Here is a 17,069-nt window from a genome sequence, read left to right as displayed (position 1 = left end):
CTAAAGCAGTCGTCTTCCTGGTTGCTAGGAGCAACGTCCTGCTGCAGTGATCCTAATCCTGGGCTTGTAATCCTAATATCAGCCAAACAGGCATAATTTCAAGCACAGAGTGGGAAAGACTAAGTGCAACACGAAGGGATGAGGGGAAGGAAGTCCAGACACTAGGGAAAGGGGGAGTGGAGACCCCTAGGCAGATCTCATAACACCCTGCCTACCCTACCGTATAGGGACGCTATATTGGTTCCACACTAATCGCCGAGCAGGAAACCTAAGCCCTGTATATTCCTAGAGCTAGTCCCTAGATAGGGAGGGGGGTGAGCACTGGTCAGTTCCCACTATAAACTAAAGACAACAAGGAGAAAAACAAAGGGGGAAAGCTTAGCTTGAGCAGACACCAAAGAGATAACACCAAACGTCCTCCAAGGGCACCAGAGAGGAAGCTAGCCGACTGCTATAGCTCCAAGCCTTCACAAGGGAAAATGAGAATATCACTGGTGACTCCCTGAAGCAGATTGAGAGTTTATAAACACCCAGACCAGGTTGTGTCAATCAGAGCATGAGGGAGGTTACCGCTGGGTCCAAAAGTCAGAAAGATTAAGAAGGCATCTGCAATGCCAAACACAGTGACTTTCTGCAAACTATTTTACAATATTTGTCCTCCAATAGTCAAATAGAGCTCCTTCCCGAGTCGTGCCGTGTGGCCAAGCAGTACTGAGGGGAGAAGTTTCCAAAATGGAATTACTTGTGGGTGGTTTCCACTGTTTAGGCACATCAGGGTCTCTACAAATGTGACATGACATCCACATTCTATTTCAGCCAATTCTGCGTTTTAAAAGTCAAATTGCTCTCCTTCCCTTCCGAGCCTTGCTGTGAGCCCAAACTGTAGTTTTCCACAACATATTGGGTTTCAGCGTACTCAAGAGAAATTGCACAACAAATTGTAGAGTCCATTTTTTCCTGTTACTCTTGTGAAAATGCAAAATTTGGGGTCAAAGCAACATTTTTGTGTGAAAAAGTGATGTAAAATTCAAAGCTATATTGTGGTACCGTGTTAGCCAGAAAAATCGATGTAAATAGTGTCAGGCGGTGACGGGGATTGTATACGAGGGACGGTGTATATCCCACAGAATGTGTATAGAGACCTATTAAACCCATTGGAGTGCATTGCAGTCACAGACACAGCTGCGGCTGCAATGCAGGAATGAAGGTGAGCATTGACCTGGTCAGGCTGTCTGGCTAAGGCAGATTAAGTAAAACCCGGCAGGGTCTTCATTTCTTGGAAGAGACTACAGGAAGGCAGTGGGGCAGCCTCCTCCCTCCAACCCGGGTTTTCCAGTGGCTCTTGCCACAGGTCCTTTAACCCCTTTAAAGCCCAAGACGTACTAATACGTATCTGTGCTCTGGGCTTTAAGAGCCTAATATGTATTAGTACGTCTTTGCGATTGCGCCTGCATACAAGCTGTGCGGGCGCGATCGCCGCCGGGTGTCAGCTGATTGTCACAGCTGACACCCGGTGCTATGTGCAGGGAGCGGTCCCGCACCGCTCCCGGCACATTAACCCCCGCAATGCTGTGATCGAAGTCGATCGCAGCATTGAGGTGGCAAGGGGGAGGTGATCGGGATACTCACCTCTCCTGCCGGCCTCCAGCGCTGTCTGCCGCGGCTTCCTGGATGTTCCCATGGTGACCCGATGTCGGTCGCAGTGCATGACCAAAGTATCTTCTACATCTGCAGGCAATCAGAATAAAAAAAAGTGAAAGTTCCATAAGTGGGACAAAGAATAAAAGTAAAAAAAAGTGTTAGAAAGTGAAAAAAAAAAAAAATTGTAGAAAATTTAAAAAAATAAAATCCACCAAAAATAAAAATATAATGTACCCATCAATAAATATTATTATGAAAAAAAACAAAAAAAAACAATAAAAGTACACATATTTGGTATCGCCGCGGCCAGAACGATCTGACCTATAAAACTGTCCCACTAGTTAACCCCTTTAGTGAACACGGTAAAAAAATAAATTAAAAACGAAGCAAAAAACAATGCTTTATCATCATACCGCCAAACAAAAAATGGAATAGCACGGGATAAAAAAGATGAATATAAATAAAAATGGAACCACTGAAAACGTCATCTTGTCCCGCAAAAAACAAGTCACCATACAGCTCCATCAGCAGAAAAATAAAAGTGTTATAGCTCTCAGAATAAAGCGATGCAAAAAATTTTTTTTATATATATAATATAGCTTTTATTGTGTCAAAGCGCCAAAACATAGAAAAATGATATAAATGTGGTACCGCTGTAAACAATTTTACCACACGCGGAACAGCATAAAAAAATTAAAAAAAAAAATTCCTGAATTGTTGTTTTTTGTTTATTCTGCCTCCCAAAAATCAAAATAGAAAGCGATCAAAAAATGTCACGTGCCTGAAAATGGCACCAATAAAAACGTCAACTCATCCCGCAAAAAACAAGCCATCACATGACTCTGTTGACCAAAATATGGAAAAATTATAGCTCTCAAAATATGGCGATGCAAAAACTAGATTTTGCAAAAAATGCGTCTTTTAGTGTGTGACAGCTGTCAATCATAATAACCAGATATGATTCTGGTATCACAGTAATCGCACCGACCCGAAGAATAAAGTCGTCTAATCACTTATGCCGCACGAGGAAAGGCGTAAAAAATAAACTCTCGGGCTAGGGTTAGGGTTGGGCTAGGGTTAGGGTTGGGCTACGGTTAGGGTAGGGTTGGGGTTAGGGTTTGGCTAGGGTTGTGCTAGGGTTGGGGTTGGGCTAGGGTTGGGGTTAGGGTTGGGCTAGGGTTAGGGTTGAGCTAGGGTTAGGATTTTTTTCAAAAGTAAAAAAAAAAAAGATGAAGATATGGCAACTAGTGTTGAGCGCAAGTGCTCGCTACTTGAGTTTGCATCGGGAGCTCGGGTATGCACTGAATATCGTGGATGCTCGAGTGACAGCTCGAGTCTCCGCCCCATATGCTTCGCGGCCCAAAAAAACTTGTGGGAATTGCCTGCCATGCACGAGCGATACTGTGTCACCCCAGGCCTGGATGCCACAAATAATAAAGGCTGTGTCTGAGAGCAGGAGGGAGGTTCCCTGGTTAGGGACAATTAGCATACAGCACCTCCTGTCCCAGGCCAGTAGGGGGAGCTGGCTGCCCCTACAAAAGCTGGAACTGGGGGCTGGGTTAGAGAGAACTGGACGACCTAGCTCAGGAGTGAGACTAGTCCCAGAGAAGGAGGGACAGTTCAGCTGTAGCTGAGGAGGTCGTGAGGCAGTGGAGGAACTGCTAGCCAGGGACGTACGGCGCCGAGAGCCTGTCCTGGCAGAAAGGGAGAATAATCTACCGGACACTGGGGTCCAAGGCTGTAAAGACTCTAAGTCCAGCAGCAGAGAACCAATCCGCGAGGGATTTCATGTCCTTTGGCTTAAAAAGCCCAGAGGCTCCGCCACAACAGAAGGGACCAGCAAAGCCAAGAGAGGCCAGAGGTAAAAGGAGCCCAAGTTGCAAGCCATACGGGTGAGAGTACACGGCATGCTCAGGGACGTGGGCTATTTTACCACTAAAGGGGGAACTAGTCAGAAAGAGCATAGAGAGCACAGAAGGCCTATACCCTCACCCTGACCAGAGGGGCTTCCCGAGTGTTCTCAGACATCCAGGCCCCCTTCTAGCCGATACTGTTGCTGGGTCATTACCATCTGTTATAATAAAGACCCTGAACTGTTTAAGCGGACTCTGCATTCTGACCGTCGCGGACGGAACTATCACCCCCAACATCCACCTACACTACCCTGGGGCTACACTCCTCCCGTGGGGAGTTACTCTACCGCTGTGCTGCACATCAACACCAGCCCCAGTGGCCTGCCCTGCAGCAGCGGTTATCCCTGACCGCAATCCACGGGTGGCGTAGTCGGACATTCAAAACACTGATAAATAGACCGCCACAATTTGGTCTGACCACCCTGAGCCACGGGATCGGGTTGCCACTACTACCCCCAGTATCGTATAGAAGCCCGGTTCCGGGTACCCCACGGCCCAGGGGGTGAGTCAGCTTTGGCGTAGTCGGCAGGATTGTGACCAACCTGCCACAAACGGGTATTGTGTGCCTGAAAAAGACTTTATACTCACCTGAGTGAAGTTTCCCGCCATTCGGGGCCATTTCCCGCCAATCGGAGCCGTTTCCCGCCATCGGGCGCCATCTTCGGGACACCGCGCGGGAAGAAGAGGGGAGTGGACATCAAAAACGCGCAAGACCTGAAGCCCCGCCCTACGCTGAGACGCTGCGCAAGGTCCTGGAAGGAGATCCAGCGGACGCCGACATCATCACCGAGCGACGCAAGGTCCTCGCCCAGAGCATCGCGAGCGGAGCCGCGGCCTACAGAAGAGGATCGCCGGAAGGTAGGCCACGGTTAACTAGGGGGGAGGAAGATGTCGGACGCGGAGGGACCCTCTACCACCAGCGTAGCCGCTGCAGCTGTGATGCCGTTCTCCATGCCCTATATCCCCGGAGCGGCCTGGCTGCCACAGTATGCCGGCAAGTCGCATACCTTGGGCGACTTTAAAGAAAGGCTGTATAGCCTGTTCAAAGTTTATGCCCTGACAGAAGAACAGAAAGTAAGCATACTGATAGGGCAGTTAACTGGTGCGGCCCAGCGGGAGGTAAAGTCTTGGACAGCTGAGGAGAAAAGGACTGTAAGGGGGGTTCTGACAAGTCTACGGGATACCTTTGATACCCGTACCTCAGCAGAAATCAAAATGCGGTTCTATGGATGTAAGCAGCGAGCTCAAGATAGCATCAGAGATTATGCCCTAAATTTACAGGAAGCCTTGGGGGCAATTAAGCAAGCTGACCCTGGCAGCGTGCAGGATACAGATAAACTGTTGACTGATCAGTTCATAGAAGGTCTGCTGTCCAGCGTCCACAGAACCCAGTTGCGCCTCATGGCCCTACAGAACCCCGATTTGACTTTTGCACAGTTCAAAGATAGGGCCATCCGGGTGCTCCGAGAACCCGGACCGGGTGGCCCTGTAGCTTCCCGGCGCCCTGCCATCACTTACCACCAGGGGGCGGCGCCCTACCCCGCAGACCTTGTGGGGGCTGATGCGCAGGCCCTAAACCCATCCCCGCCTGCAAACCTGCACCATCAGGTCCAAGAACTAACAAAGAGTGTTGCTGCATTGACCAGGACCGTACAGTCGTTACAGATGGACCCGTCAGGACCAATCAAGCTGGCTTACAGTCCGGAGGATGTCCCGTGGCGTCGACAGAGGAGGATCCCGTCGTTCAGAGGGAGGCCCACCAATCGTTACACTGAGGATGGACAGCCGATTTGCCGCCGTTGCAGCCAGCCGGGACACGTAGCCAGGTACTGTACTTTAAATGGGTCCGACCATCGCCGCCTGTAATTTTGCAGCAGGCGGCGATGAATGCGAGCTCCAGCCAACAGAGGGTCCTCCAGAAAGAGATGAGAGCCCTGATGAGACGGCAACAGGTAGAACTGTCTGGTAGTGAGATCAGTAGCGTGAGGATGAGCGACCCGTTCCCCATTGCCATGCCTCCCAAAAGTGAAATGATGATCTGGTGTCGGACTGCAATCGGGTTAAGAGGGAGAGACTACCAAGCCATGGTAGAACCCGTGTACTCAGACAGCAGGCCCACCATTTTGACAGCACGGGGGGTGGTTGAAGTCCGCCATGGAAGGGTGCCCGTCCGGAGTCTGGATCTTAAACATTGGGGAAAGGGAAGTACACTTGCCCCGGTACGCTACACTAGCCAAATTGTATACTGTTGAACACAACGCTGTCAGGGCCGTGGAACCCTTGCCTCCATCTCCCCAGGCGGAGGGTAATGGCTCCCAGAAACCCAAAGAGGACTGGTGCCAGAAACTGCACGTGGGTGCTAACTCCACTCCCTTGCACCAAAAACAAAGAGTCTACCGGGTGGTTCAGGAGTATGAGAGAATCTTTAGTAAGCACCCGCTAGACTTCGGCAGAGTGAAAGGGAGCCACCCACCAATAAAAGAGAGATTCAGACCTGTACCCCCCGCACACTATCAGAATGCAAAGGGCATGCTGAGAGAAATGAAAGAAGCCGGGGTCATTAGAGACAGCTGTAGCCCCTGTGCAGCACCCTTGGTTCTGGTAAAAAAGAAAGACGGTACCATGAGCATGTGCGTGAACTATAGACAAGTCAATCGTATCACCCATAAAGACGAATACCCGTTGCCTAGAATAGAGGAGTCTTTGGCCGTACTAAAATCAGCTAATTTCTTCTCTACTTTGGACCTTACTAGCGGGTACTGACAGGTTCCTGTGGCAGAGACTGACAAGGAGAAGACCGCCTTCACCACCCCGATGGGATTAAGTGAATTCAACTGTATGCCCTTAGGGCTCTGCAACGCACCCGGGACCTTCCAGAGGCTGATGGAATGCTGCCTTGGGCACCGAAACTTTGAGACGGTCCTACTTTACTTAGACGACGTGATTGTATATTCGAAGACCTACGAAGACCATCTAAAACACCTGGCAGAGGTGTTCGAAGCCCTGGCAGGCTATGGCCTGAAAGTGAAGCCCTCAAAGTGTCACCTGTTGAAACCGAAGGTACAGTACCTGGGGCACGAGGTGAGTGCTGAGGGAGTAGCCCCCGACCCCGACAAGGTTACAGCCATCAAGAACTGGCTAAGCCCCTCTAACATCAAAGAAGTGAGGCAACTCCTCGGGTTGGTAGGCTACTACCGAAGGTTCACTAAGATGGCAGCTCCAATGCAGGACCTCCTGATAGGTCAGTCTAAATCCAGAAGTCACAAGCCACCCTTCAAGTGGGACAATTTGGAAGAGGATTCCTTCCGCCAGCTGAAAATGGCCCTCACTGGGGATGAAGTTCTGGCCTACCCTGATTATGGCCAGCCTTTTATCCTCCACACCGATGCCAGTAATGTGGGGCTAGGAGCCGTACTGTCCCAAAACCAACAGAGCAGGGAACGAGTGATTGCGTATGCCAGCCGGAAGCTGAGGCCCACTGAAAGAAACCCAGAGAATTACAGCTCCTTCAAGCTAGAATTCTTGGCAGTGGTGTGGGCCGTCACAGAACGGTTTAAACATTACCTGGCCTCCGCAAAGTTCACTGTGTACACGGACAATAACCCGTTGACACACCTGGACAATGCAAGACTTGGTGCCCTGGAACAGCGGTGGAAGGCCCGGCTATCAAATTATGACTTCACAATCAAATACCGGGCAGGCAGAACCAACGCCAATGCAGACGCCCTATCAAGAATACCCCACCTACCCAAAGGAGAAGAAGACTCGGAAGAGCTGAAGTAGAGCTCCCTGCGTTCCACCAGTATGGGGCCACTCAGTATTCTCAACGGGTAAGGGACAAAGACCTAGCCACCGTCATGTTCAACCCCTTACCCCACCACGGCTGGGCTGAAACGCAAGATAGTGACCCTGCAATACGCCTGGTGAAAGACATGTTAACCCAGGCAGACACTAGCCCTGGCCCGGACGCTCCAGAGGAAGCCAAGCAGTTATGGAAGGAGAAAAGCAGGCTATTCCTCTACGAAGGTAAGCTGTGCAGAAGGCTTGTCAACCACCGGACACACGAGCAGACCTGGCAGGTAGTAGTCCCAAGATGAGATGCAGCAATGGTCCTGGAGGCCTACCATGACAAGGCGGGACACTTCGGGTGGAAGAAACTGGAGTTCCTACTGAGAGAGCGGTTCTTCTGGATCGGTATGAGAGGGGTCATAGAGAAGTGGTGCAGGGACTGCGGCCCATGTAACCTCAGAAGTAAGGACCATACCAGCCAGAACACACCCTTGGGGCCCATCATCACCAGGCAGCCTCTTGAGCTGGTAGCCCTGGACCATGTAAAATTGGCTCCAAGTCGGTCGGGCTACGTCTATGCCCTGACAATAGTGGATCACTATTCCCGGTTCCTGGTGGTGGTTCCCGTTAAAGACTTGACAGCCCAAACATCGGCCAGAGCCTTCCAACAACACTTCTGCACGGGTATCCGGAACAGGTCTTGACAGATCAAGGTTCAGCGTTCGAGGCGGAAATCTTCCAGGAGTTCTGCAACCTCTACGGCTGTAAGAAGATTCGGACAACGCTTTACCACCCGCAAACCAATGGGCTGTGTGAGAAAATGAATAATATCGTCATTGATCTCCTCAAGACGTTGCCCCTGGTAGAACGCAGCCTGTGGCCGGAGAAGCTGCCAGACCTGATAGACTTATACAACCATATCCCGGTGAATGCTACAAATTGCACCCCGGCTTACCTGATGCGAGCAAGACCAGGTAAGCTGCCGATAGACCTGGAGATGGGAGTCCTGACACCCGAGGACACCTCCCCAGATGCGGACTGGGATACGGAACGGCGGCTACAGTACAAAAAGGTACAGGAGAGCGTGGAGAGGAGCCTGGCTCAAGCGAGAGAAAAGCAAGAGAGGCTCTTTAACCAGTATGCCCCTGCTGGTCCCCTGGAACCTGGCGAGCAGGTCCTGAAGCGGAAGAGAAGGCTTCACAAGCTAGATGACCAGTGGGAAAGAGACCCGTACACAGTACTGCAGTCCGACCACAACAACCCGAAGGTATGTGTAATTACCAAGGATGGATGAGAAACCACTAGCACCGTCTCCAGAGACCACCTAAAACGGTGCCCCGAGCAATGGCAGAGTCCAAGTGAAGATCAAGATGACCTTGAGCCCGCAGAGGACCAGGAAGAAATGATCAGCACAGTTCTTGGAGAGTTCCCCCGATCCTGGACTCGGATAAACGACGCAATAGTGGTACCCGTCCTACACTTCCTTCAACCAACCCAGCAGGAACCTACAGGAGAGCAGGAAGAATCAGAAGAACAAGCAGCCCCAGAGGCAGAAGATCCCATCTCTGGCCTCTCTTGGCTTTGCTGGTCCCTTCTGTTGTGGCGGAGCCTCCGGGCTTTTTAGGCTAAAGGACATGAAATCCCTCACGGATTGGTTCTCTGCTGCTGGACTTAGAGTCTTTACAGCCTTGGACCCCAGTGTCCGGTAGATTATTCTCCCTTTCTGCCAGGACAGGCTCTCGGCGCCGTACGTCCCTGGCTAGCAGTTCCTCCACTGCCTCATGACCTCCTCAGCTACAGCTGAACTGTCCCTCCTTCTCTGGGACTAGTCTCACTCCTGAGCTAGGTCGTCCAGTTCTCTCTAACCCTGCCCCCAGTTCCAGCTTTTGTAGGGGCAGCCAGCTCCCCCTACTGGCCTGGGACAGGAGGTGCTGTATGCTAATTGTCCATAACCAGGGAACCTCCCTTCTGCGCTCAGACACAGCCTTTATTATTTGTGGCATCCAGGCCTGGGGTGACACATTCCCCCCTAGTAAAAGTTTAGTACTCCGGACTAAACACAATTTTTTTTTTTTTTTAGGAAACACAAATACAGGGTATAAACAATAGCATAACATGTATACAAGTACATTTTGTCCTTAAGGCCACAGCGCTTCCGTGACCGGGTGTCCATATCACCCAACTAGGTGAAGTTTTGAACGGTGCGAGGACCTGTCTCCATAAACCCCCAGTTCCTGGCCTTGGGCATGGCGGCAAAGCTGAAGCTATCTACTTTGGACCACAAGGGGGCCACGCCGGACAGGTTTTTCTTCTGTTGCCAACTTCGCAAGAGGGCACCAAGTGCAACTATCTACAAGACAGTTCCGGCCATTCAGTGTCCATGACCTGTCAGTCCATCGTACTAGGAAAACTGGAAAAACATTATTAATAACCAGGTAACAAACATAAAACATTTGCAATATACAGCATTTAGATCTTCCAGCGAGCTGGTATTTGACCCCTAGTGCTCCGGGTTGACCTGCGTAACCCACTGTCTGGTGGTGGTCTAACCTGGCTTTCCCCACTAGCATTTAGGGTACAGCTACTAGCTGGGTTTACAGGCAGTGCAGGCAGCTGTCTGCGGGTCCTTTGGCTTACCGCAGGCATGGCAGGCTCACTGTCAGCAGAGGGTTGACTCTCCTGGGCTGCTGGTAAAAGGAGCCCAAGTTGCTCAGGGGGCGAGTCAATACCCTCATGTTTTTTTTGGGTGTCTAATAACCGTGAAACATGTGGGCGGGGACTCGAGAATGTCAGTCAAGCACCCGCGATACATGGTGCATACCTGAGTACCCGATGCAAACTCAAGTAGCGAGCACTTGCGCTCAAGACTAATGACAACTTATTCAATATGATGACCTAATGTTATCAAATTCTGGGTTGAAAATGTTCACTATACCCCTTGATAAAATCCTTGAGGGGTGTAGTTTCCAAAATGAGGTCACTTGTGGAGGGTTTCCACTATTTAGGCACATCAGGGGCTATCCAAACGCGACATGGCGTCCACTCTTGATTCCAGCCAATTTTGCGATCAAAAAGTCACACAGTGCTCCTTCCCTTCTCAAATCTGCCATGCACCCAAACACTGTATTTTACCCACATATGGGGTATTGGTATACTCAGGAGGAATTGCACAAAAGTTTTTGGGGTCCATTTTCTCTTCTTACCCTTGTGAAAATAACAAAATTGGGGCTAAAACATCATTTTTGTGGAAAAAGTTTGATTTTTTTATTTTCACGGCTCCATGTTATAAACTTCTGTAAAGGACTTGGGAGTTCAGGGTGCTCACCACACATCTAGATAAGTTCCCTGAGGGGTCTAGTTTTCAAAATGGTGTCACTTGTGGGGGGTTTCCACTGTTTAGGCACATCAGGGACACTCCAAACGCAACATGGTGTCCGCTAATTATTCAAGCAAATTTTACAATCAAAAAGTCAAATGGCGCTCCTTCCCTTATGAACCCTGCCGTGTGCCCAAACAGTGGTTTTCCCCCACATATGGGGTATCTGCTTACTCAGGAGAAATTGCACAACACATTTTTGGTCCATTTTATCCTGTTACCCCTGCGAAAAAAAAAAAAATTGGGTCTAAAGTAACATTTTTGTGAAAAAAGTTAAATGTTCATTTTTTTCTTCCACATTCCAAAAATTCCTGTGAAGCACCTGAAGGGTTAATAAACTTCTTGAATGTGGTTTTGAGCACCTTGCGGGGTTCAGTTTTTAGAATGGTGTCACTTTTGGGTATTTTCTGTCATAAAGACCCCACAAAGTGACTTCAAATGTGATGTAGTCCCTTAAAAATGGTTTTGTAAATTTTGTTGGAAAAATGAGAAATCGCTGGTCAACTTTTAACCCTTATAGCTCCCTAATAAAAAAAAGATTTGGTTCCAAAATTGTGCTGATGTAAAGTAGACATGTGGGAAATGTTATTTATTAACTATTTTGCGTGACATATCTCTCTGATTTAAGAGCATAAAAATTAAAATTTTGAAAATTGCAAAATTTTCTAAATTTTTACCAAATTTCCATTTTTTTTCACAAATAAACGCAAGTGATATCGAAGAAATTTACCACAATCATGAATTACAATATGTCATGAAAAAACAGTCTCAGGATCAGGGGGATCCGTTGAAGCGTTCCAGAGTAATTACCTCATAAAGTGACAGTGGTCAGAATTGTAAAAATTGGCCTGGTCATTAACATGCAAACCACCTTGGGTTGTAAAGGGGTTAAAAACCCTACATTAATGATTAGTGTTGTTCAGTGTTGGGACCAACTAGGAGCATAGCAGGAAAGCTCAGCAGATATATGAGTAGCTGAACCCATGCCAGTCAGGCTCTAATCGGCCTGGCGCAGCCGTTGCTCCCAGCAACCGTTGTTTTTGACTTGTCTTATCCCGGCTGCGAATCGGAGGACTTTTCTGTTTACCCATGAGCCTGCTGAATAAAGCTGCTTATGTTGGACTTGCTTGGGTCACTGCCTCAGTTACTGCACGGTGTGAACACCACCACCTTACAATAATTTTATTCCCAAAAATGAGAAACGTATTCTCGGAATGATACCTTTATTGGCTAACCAGAAAAAAAAATATAAATATATGCAAGCTTTCAGAGCACAGAGGCTACATCTTCAGGCAATATTACAAATGAATTGATAAGACAAAAGTCACAACATTTAAGAGATATTACAGCAAGACATTTGTTGATGAGGTGTAAGGGGTGATGCCTCCTAATGATAAGTCAAAGACATCAAATTTAGGGTTTTTAGTTGCAAATGGCAAGTCTGTGGGAATGTTTAATTATCTGGAGACCATCTGGTGGAGGTGTGAATTGAATCCATATACATTCACACTGAAGGCATCAAAACTATGAATTAACACATGTGGAATTATATACTGAACAAAAAAGTGTGAAACAACTGAAAATAAGTCTTATATTCTAGGTTCTTCAAAGTAGTTACCTTTTGCTTTGATAACTGCTTTGCACACTCTTGGCATTCTCTTGATGAGCTTCAAGAGGTAGTCACCGGAAATGGTTTTCACTTCACAGGTGTGCCCTGTCAGGTTTGATAAGTGGGATTTCTTGCCTTATAAAGGGGGTTGGGACCATCAGTTGTGTTGTGCAGAAGTCAGGTGGATACACAGCTGATAGTCCTACTGAATAGACTGTTAGAATTTGTATTATGGCAAGAAAAAAGCAGATAAGTAAAGAAAAAGGAGTGGCCATCATTACTTTAAGAAATGAAGGTCAGTCAGTCTGAAAAATTGGGCAAACTTTGAAAGTGTCCCCAAGTGCAGTTGCAAAAACCATCAAGCGCTACAAAGAAACTGGCTCACATGAGGACCGCCCCAGGAAAGGAAGACCAAGAGTCACCTCTGCTTCTGAGGATAAGTTTATCCGAGTCACCAGCCTCAGAAATCACAGGTTAACAGCAGCTCAAATTAGAGACCAGGTCAATGCCACACAGAGTTCTAGCAGCAGACACATCTCTACAACAACTGTTAAGAGGACACTTTGTGCAGCAGGTCTTCATGGTAAAATAACTGCTAGGAAACCACTGCTAAGGACAGGCAACAAGCAAAAGAGACTTGTTTGGGCTAAAGAACACAAGGAATGGACATTAGACCAGTGGAAATCTCAAATTTGGACTCATCAGACCAAAGCACAGATCTTTGGTTCCAACCACCGTGTCTTTGTGCAACGCAGAAAAGGTGAACGGATGGACTCTTTATGCCTGGTTCCCACTGTGAAGCATGGAGGAGGAGGTGTGATGGTGTGGGGGTGCTTTGCTGGTGACACTGTTGGGGATTTATTCAAAATTGAAGGCATACTATTCCATCCGGTTTGCGTTTAGTTGGACCATCATTTATTTTTCAACAGGACAATGACCCCAAATACACCTCCAGGCTGTGTAAGGGCTATTTGACCAAGAAGGAGAGTGATGGGGTGCTACGCCAGATGACCTGGCCTCCACAGTCACCAGACCTAAACCCAATCGAGATGGTTTGGGGTGAGCTGGACCGCAGAGTGAAGGCAAAAGGGCCAACAAGTGCTAAGCATCTCTGGGAACTCCTTCAAGATTGTTGGAAGACCATTTCTGGTGACTACCTCTTGAAGCTCATCAAGAGAATGCCAAGAGTGTGCAAAGCAGTCATCAAAGCAAAAGGTGGCTACTTTGAAGAACCTAGAATATAAGACATATTTTCAGTTGTTTCACACTTTTTTGTTTAGTATATAATTCCACATGTGTTAATTCATAGTTTTGATGCCTTCAGTGTGAATGTACAAATTTCATAGTCATGAAATGCAGAAAAATCTTTAAATGAGAAGGTGTGTCCAAACTTTTGGTCTGTACTGTACATATGCAGTGATGCGTAATCCATGCGTTCTAATGCAAGTCAATGGCGGCGAAAATGCAGCACTTCCGCAAAATAATTGGTAGTGCTGCGTTTTTTTCCGCAATGATAATCCTCAGCGGAAATTTCCGCAGCATGTGCACAGCACATGCGGATTATCATTGGGGAATATGGCAGGCCTTCTACCATGCGTTTTTTAAGCATTTCTGCAGCGTTTTTGCCGCTGCGGAAACGCTTAAAAAACGCATCGTGGGCACACAGCCTTACTGCAGCATTTTTATCCCCTGCAGATCTATCAGTTCTCTGTATTTACCGCCCACACCACTGACTGGCAGATTTCTGTATGCACTGTGCATAGGCAGAAATCTGCCAATCAGTGGTGGGGTGTGGGGTTATACAGAGCAGAGCTCAAGACTATGGAGGACTAATTAACAGCAGTTTTACTAGTCCTCTAATAATAATCTTCTAAATCACTCACACAATGCTGCTCTCAGATGTGATAGCAAAAAACTGGTGACAGATTCCTTTTAAACAAGAGGACATCAGGTAAGTTACCTTTTGTAATTTTAGGGTCTGACATGAGAGTCACTATAATGTTACTGGCTGTTTTTGAAGCATTTGTTAAATATTGGCAGTCAAATAAAATGTTACAATTGCAAAACATTTTAATAAATGGCATTATTTAACTGGCCAGCTTTACTATGGTTGTATATGAGCCAGAAATAAATATTACACTCGGAGAAGTGTCAAATGCTCAGTGGCTTCAGCCAGAAAGATCAGATAAATGGGAAAAGAAAGGTCAATGACTCGGAAGAATATATCCCAAGCACAGACAACCTTTATTAAAACAACATTTCATTCCTGCAAAAAAGGCATACTGATGATTGTATGCAGCATTCCACTAACCTCTTTAGTTTTCCTCTAGAATCTTGCAACATGATTTCATACTAAGCCATGAGGACATCTGAGCCACATCAAGTATTGATGCCAGCTGAAGTGATGACCGCAGTATTTGGAAGCCTGAACCTCTCTCAGGAGAGCCCGCTACAATGCTGCTATTCAGCCACCCTTTTTTATATTTCATAAGGAAAGGTCACACTGGCCACAAGAGACTGCTGCGTTAGCTCATACAATTACTGTTCAGCAACCCTCCTTGTTTTAGAGATCATTTTTATTTGGCTTTAAACTCTATTATTAAACAGCATCTTTTACATTAAACTTGTCTTGATAAGCCTGTGGTAAGTAAAAAAAACATACAGGGACATAAGAAAATGAGTCTTAGAATAGCTAAAAAAAGGAAAAACGCCACTAATATTTTTTTTAGACTAGAGGACTACAAGAATTCAGCACAGTGCCGCACAGACTTCATGCACACAGTGTAGCTGAGCCACTCAGCCATTATCATGACGGTACAAATAGTACACTGTAGGTGCAGAGAATCACAGTACATGTAGTACAGAAAGAGCAGTATGGTACATATGGTACAGGCAGAACAGAGAAGTGCAATTAGATGCGCACCCTCTTTATGTGTGCACAGCACCTACTGATTGATTGTACTGGCCTTCGATGTGATTGATCATTGTAGCCAACCACAGGCATTTTACTAATTATGTTTGCACACTGATGACAAACTGATGTGGTTTCAAGTTATGATGGTGTGGCGCCCTGCTGCGCATTGGTGCCACTGAACCCAGAAGGGTGCATGGATGGACTTCTCCACAAGAGGCCCTCACACATTCACACACCTCCACCCTACCACCTCAGATCAGCAGAGGGAGCCCGTTAGGGATATATATAGGGAGGGTGGAGCCAGGCAGCTCAGTCAAGTCAGTCAGTTAGTCAGAAGTCAGTAGTCAGACGGAGAGTTGAGCAGAGAGCGTGCTGACGCTCAGAGAGAAGCGAAGAGGCAGCACGCTGGCTGCCGTGCTTAGATGAGCCAAGGCCTACAGCACGAGTGAAAGCTTAGTGAGGGCCCTGAATGTGGCCGAAGGCGAGAGGAGAAGGAAGAAGTAGCGAGGGGGCAGAGGAGGATACCAGGCTCACCCCGACATATATACCGGACACCGGATCCACGCCTATGGGGAACCTTTATAACCAGTAGGGACCACCGGAACCGCTGGACTACAGGTCCCAGGTTTACCAAACGCTGACTACAGTATCAGGGCTAGGAGTCATGGAGGCCCCAGCGTCCAGGGAGAGTGATCTCCAAAAGAAAGCCCTACCACCAGGTCAGCAGGTGCAAGAGAAAGACCGTAACCAAGCTAGGCCAGTTCCAGGCAGGCCAGAAGCTTAGCGAATAAAGCCACGGATCAGGAGGCCCTATACCCGCTCACTGGGGAGAGTCCAAAAGTGTGCCCTTCGTCCGGAGTACCCTGGACTGTGCCTGCATCATCACCAGTAAAGGTACTGAAGCTTAACCCCGTGTGAGTGTCCGTCTTTCCTCCGGGACCGTCCTGCCGTCTCTCTTCAGCATCCACCATCTACCCCTACACTGCCCTGAGGCCTGCTCCACCTGTGGGGAGCCGTCCTAACCAAGCTGCCCAAACACCTGCCCCACAGGTGGCGTCACGAACTTATTACAAACACTTTAAATCCCTTATAAATATCCCCCTTTTACTGACCGCCCTGGGTCACGGACTGTGTCACCGCCACTGTGACATCACCCCCAGCATCTACCGGCCCGTCACCGGGTACCCTACGGCCCAGGGGGCGCGTCAATGGCCCATAAAAGGCCTTCCAAAAGTTCAAATCAATATGCTGTACCCTGGGGCATAAATATGAATCATGGGGCCCCATAGCAGAAGTTCTAATTGGGCCCCCCCACCCCAAAAAAAAAAATTAAAATAACTGTTGGGGTCACAGAAGAGCAGATCTCACAACTTTCCTGCCTTTACATAGCAATTTTCCTCCAGCTGATGTCCTAGATTCCTCTTTTATTGCCCCATAAGGTATGATGCCAACAAAAGTTCCCCCCAAACACAGTATGATACCCCCATGGTGAAATCCTCCACATGCACAGTATAATGACCCTATTGTACCCCACCTCAACTCCCAAGGCAAAGTATGGCAACCCCAACACAGTATGATCCTCCAACTGTCACCCCCACACAGCCCTCCACGCAGTATAATGTCCCCACACCTCTCCATACTCCACAGAGTATAATGCACTCGCCATGGTCCTCCACACAATATACTGTACTCGCCATGGTCCTTCACACAGTGTAACATGGGCCTCCACATAGTACAATGCACTCGCCATGGTCCTTCACACAGTATAACATGGTCCTCCACACAGTATAATGCACTCGCCATGGTCCTCCACACAGTGTAAGACAC

Source organism: Phyllobates terribilis, unplaced genomic scaffold, assembly GCF_046119375.1.
Source record: "Phyllobates terribilis strain yellow unplaced genomic scaffold, ASM4611937v1 Scaffold_4__5_contigs__length_816908805, whole genome shotgun sequence".
NCBI classification, from domain to species: Eukaryota; Metazoa; Chordata; class Amphibia; order Anura; family Dendrobatidae; genus Phyllobates; species Phyllobates terribilis.
This window is presented reverse-complemented; position numbering follows the sequence as displayed.